Here is a 5580-nt window from a genome sequence, read left to right as displayed (position 1 = left end):
CAGGAACAACTGCGGCACGCAGAGGGAAAACGAACAACCACACCGGAGAGAGCAGTGAACCCTTTTTCACCCTCGATGCGGTAAAAAGTCACACGCACAATCTCGCAGGCTGTAGCCTTTGAAGTTAACACTCATACACACACATATGCACACTGTACAAGTAATTTACACTCAAAGAATTATATTCAAAAGCAAATATCGTTCTTAATTTTCACATAAGATACATTTTTTAGATTTTTGTTTGTTTGTTTTTCGCTTTTGATATGCCGATACCAGGGGCGTTTCGAGGAATTTTTCAATGGGGTGGCACTGGGTGGACTAAGAACAAAGCAGAGAAGCCCCACAGGAAATCTGAATATTTGAAAAATAAATTAATACATATGTAAAAAATTTTATGTATAGAACATTGTGTGCAATATTTAGGCATGAATCACAATGAAAAGTGACACAATGCAATAGTTTAAACAATGTTTTGTAATGATAGTGTATTCATTCAACAGAATTATATACACAGTATTTTTAAAATAATTGTTTTATAACTTCTATTTCAGGCTACTTAGTAGTTCTGCACTATACTGTAAAGGTAAATACTCAGTTATAGCGTTATTTTACAAAAAAGATTTAAAGAGCAAACACAGAATTTTATAGGCTCATGCAATATTTTTTATTTGAAATGTAATCTAAACAAATCGCAAGTGCTTGTATTAAGATACCTTCCACCAAACTATCTCAGTGGAACAACTAGGAAGGCAGAGGGTTTTTGTTTGTTTGTTTTTAGCTCTGCTGCGCTTAGTTTCCCACATTCTTCACTTCTTCTGTAAACAGTATATTGATTAAGTCATTTGTCACCTAGACCTATTTCCTGTAAAAAAAAAAAAAAAAAAAGAATGCTAACAGCTACTGTGCTTTAGTAGTTGTAGCAGTTCAACTCTTCAGCTTTGATGACCTCTCACTGACAGTTTTAGCAGTTACTTCTTAAATTAAACAAGTCTTACATTGGTGTATAGCAGCTAATACTGCCAGCTAGAAAACTGACTGATGAAGTCACCAGCTTTATTAACCCTCTGGCCCTGATCAAAATCACTACCCTTTCAGCTTGTTCGTGGCCAAAAATGGCCAGATAGGGACCAGAGGGTTAAACATCTTGTCACCACTGCACACTCATCTTGCTTCGTACCTTTGATAATCCATTCAGGAAGAGTTCACTTGGTGCTCTATTTCAGTCTCTGATTCATATTTGGTGGTGGTGGGGTGGGGGGGGGGTTAATGGAGCACCACAGAGGAATGCAAAGAAAATTGGCAATGTTTGCATTTGCTGAACCAGTCTGGAGGATTCATAGTAGCAGCATGAACACACTGACTTAATCCTTATATATATATATGAGAAATGAACACCAGAAGAAAACTACATTTTGAATCATTCATTATTTGCATTGTATGCATGACGGTTGGTTTGCATGATAAGATGATAAGGATAATGTTAAGGTTGAGTACCATCAATGTTAGATGTCTAGCATAGATTTAAAATGCACTTGCACAAATAGAGTTGAAGTATTACCGGCCAGTTAAAGCTCTTAAGACTAAAAGACACATTTTAACCATACGGCATAACCATATTCTATAATTTCAGCACTTTATTTGCATCACATCCATAGCCACTCTAGAATTACCCATTAACCTAACATAGATGTCATGTAGAATAACCAAGAGAAACTACACAGGCATGCAGCCTATACGGGTAAAGGCCACAGCAGGGGTTCAAACTCAGAATCTGTTTGTTGTGAGGTATCAGTGCAAACCACAGTATAGTGTTACTCCAGAAAATAAAACTGCGGATACAAAAAAAAGAGGGTGAGAAAGTGGTGAAGTGGGTCTGATTTGGGCAGGAAACCTAAGTTGAAACAAAGCCACAAACTCAAGTTCACACGAAATCAGACTTAGCTGGGGTGAGAAAGATGTTGTCATTTATGCAGGTCAGAAAACAAAAAACAGAAAAAGTAATTCATTTTCAAGATAAAAATATCAAACATGAATGGAGCAGTTGTATGAGAACAGAAATGGGGCAATCGTGGCTCAAGAGTTGGGAGTTTACCTTGTAATCGGAAGGTTGCCGGTTCGCCCTGGCTTGGACAGTCTCGTTCGTTGTGTCCTTGGGCAAGACACTTCACCCGTTGCCTACTGGTGGTGGTCAGAGGGCCCGGTGGCGCCAGTGTCCGGCAGCCTCGCCTCTGTCAGTGCGCGCCAGGGTGGCTGTGGCTACAATGTAGCTTACCATCAGCAGTGTGTGAATGAATGGGTGGATGACTGGTTGTGTAAAGCACTTTGGGGTCCTTAGGGACTAGTAAAGCGCTATACATCTCTTTCATTTGGCTCTCGGAGGAGGCGGACGCACTTTTTCTCCTCTCCCTTATCTTCCCTGCTTATGTCCTTGTCTAGTCTCGTGGTTTTTTTGTATTTTCCCTGGAACATTCTCTCACAGTCTGTTCTCTAAAACCTAAAAGAGGAATTATGGATTGAATCAACTGGTCTCTGAATGCAATTGACACCCCTTACCCCTTTCAACGAGAAGTTTGGGCTTGGGTGAGCCTGAGTGCTGAAGATATCTACCTATTTGGAACCATGGTAACAGGGTTCTGGCGGATCGGAGCTGGCTTGGCCCTGACTTATCGAAGAATTAAGAAAGCGGAACCGGCTGTTCAAACCCCCACAAGGCTGCCCGCTGGGATTGGAACGATGGGAGAGGCGTGAGTTTCTCAAAATGGGCTCATTGAGTCAGCACGGATAAGATCTTGGAGAGGCTACGGCTGCTGTGAATACTCAGAATAAGATCTCTGACTGCAGACTGGATACATCTCGGAAGGGCTAGCCCGGAATAACATCTCTGGGCGCAAAATTGGATGACATCTCGGGGAGGCACACTGCCGTGAGTTCTCTGAAATCGGCTCCTTGAGCACAAGAAATGACAACATCACAGAACGCAAGTATGGCGAAGCTCGCGGCTCTCCAACGGGAGATTAAGAGACCAGTGTTGGACTGTAGAACTGCTTTGAAATTCATATGAGCTGTTCGCACTAAAGTAAAAAATAACATCACTTCATGTGGATACCCTCTCGGCGCCAGCTACAAGGCCGGAGCTGAACAAAACACCCTGATAACGACTGTGTTTAGTCTGTTCCTGCCCATTCCATGCAAGGCCACCTGGGTTGGCTGGAAGACTGTTTACTTAGCCTGGCAGGGCGAAGGACACTGTCTCAGCTGAACTATGGAAACGCACACACATACATATACTGATACTGATAAGCACTCACCGACGCATCACCCTCCCTACCCCGGATCCAACGCCACCTCCAACGCTTACCTCCCCTCTGATGTGGACATTGGGTCAGTTGGAGGCGCAGTCGAAAGATTGCAGCGGTCCCAGATCAGATGTACACACTGGAACTCTTTCCCATGTTGCTTGTCTGTGTTTATTGTGCTATGGTGTGTTGATATCTGTGCATTCCTGTATTATCCTTCTGTGTTACACATTTCGATGTTTTTTTCCTCGCTACCTAGCCTGACCTGTCTCCCCAATGTGATGTTTGTGTATTGTATGTACAGTCGGCAAGGTCTGTCATCTCGGTTGTGGGCAAAAGACCTGCAACTGACAAATAAAGGCTATCTCATCTCATCATCTCATCTATACAAATACAGGCCATAGAAATGCATTTAGTTTTTGCATCTGGCATATGGTCATGTCACATATAATATTAATAGGGTCAATGCTGCCTCTTTGTGGGCAAAACACAACATAGCAAAGGGATGCTTGAAGTTACTGGGAAAAAACAAACATCCATCCATGAAATTTTTGTCTTTCCCAGTTCAGGGTTTTGGGTGGAGTAGACCAGAGGCTCTTGAATACTGGTACCTAAATCATTCTGAAAACAGATTAGTTGCACAACATGATATGAATGACATTATTTTATTTATAAGCTGAGGGTTGAAAAAAAACAAATTACAAATATTTAGCTAAAATTCACAAAGAGCAGGAGCACAGTTGTTGTGACTTATTTCTCTATATAAATGATTATAAGTTACTATTTTTCCCACGCTGCACCATTACAACCAATTTAACAGTTCACCCACCTGCTGAATCTCAATTTACAGATTTTTCTGTTTAGGTGTGAAGGCAACGTCATCCCTATAATGAAGGCAACAATAGATAATTCATTTTTTAGAATTCACATTGTTTTTCCTTCTTTTTTTCCACAAAAGCGGACGTTCAAGCCTACTACATTAATTGGAATTGAAATGAAAGTTAAAGTAAAGTTTCTATTTCCTTGTGTTAATATTTAATTATTATATTGAGATTTGCACCAAAGTTGTTGGCAGAAATGTCCTCCAAAGAGCTCTTCAGTTATATACTTTGAGTTAGGGCTGTGCAATATGACCAAAATCTCATATCCCGATATAAGAATTCTATCGTCCGATAACGATATAAATCACAAAAATGTAACATTTTCTGTAAATTCTGTGAATCTCGGGCAGCTTGACTTGCGTGAAGTGTTTCCAGCTGCGCGTCATGTAGCTGGGGTCGAGTGTTTTAACCGATGCATGAAACGATATATTTTTAGACATAAGTTGTAACAGCTGCGGTTTTCTTTGTGAGTATTTATTACACGGCGTGCTGCGGAGAAACGCCTGTTCTAACGTTTGAGTCTAAGGTCTATTTTTTAGCACCTGGCGGCTCTTTTTTACTGCTCATCAGTAAATAATCTGCTCTTTCACGTGATTCAGTTCAAAAGTCTCAACAGGATCTTGAGTTTTATTGTGAAAGGTTTATGTGAAACATAAACAAGCGGACACGCGATGGTGTTACCGTCGTTGTTGCTAACCACTAAGCATAAAAACAGGCGCTTGTCCGTCCATAGTGTGGTTATATAAAATTTAAGAGAAAGAGAGAACTTTAAGAAATTAATATAGCAACTGCAGTGTCCATCAAAACGATGAAAAAATATTGCTGTAAACAGTTTATTTTGCGACACCACGAAACAAACGATAGTGTAAAATGAAACAATAGACGTTTTTATATCGTCATCCGATATATATCGTTATATCGAACAGCCCTACTTTGAGTACATTTCACCGTCTGTACTTTTTCCACTTTCACTTGAGTAAAGAAGTGTGGCACTTCAACTTCTAATACAGTATTTTTGTAACACGAGTATTTGTACTTCTACTTGTGACAAATTTGTGTACTTTTGCCAAAAGATAGTGATACGTTGCCTTTTTTTATTGTTCATAGAAAATACAATATGACTAGATGTTTCTAAAATGAGATATCATTAAAGTCCCAGTTTGAAAATACACACCAAAAAGTCTGATTGGGAAACTTTTTTTCACTGTTTTATATTCTGCTACACTGTGTTCAAAAGGAACAACCTTTAGTTTGAAGGTGAACTTTCTTTGTTTCTAGTTTGCTTTGTGCTTTTTAAGATTTTCATTTTTTGTACAAGCCGGATAATTGACAATCTTGAGCTTCAGTGTGCCAAACCATATTACATGTCCTGAGCAATAATAAGACAGGCAAAGCAAAACTTA

This window comes from Neolamprologus brichardi, chromosome 18 (genome assembly GCF_056152115.1).
Source record: "Neolamprologus brichardi isolate AB-2024 chromosome 18, ASM5615211v1, whole genome shotgun sequence".
Taxonomy (NCBI): domain Eukaryota; kingdom Metazoa; phylum Chordata; class Actinopteri; order Cichliformes; family Cichlidae; genus Neolamprologus; species Neolamprologus brichardi.
The sequence above is the reverse complement of the archived record's forward strand: the minus strand, read 5'-3'. Positions refer to the sequence as shown.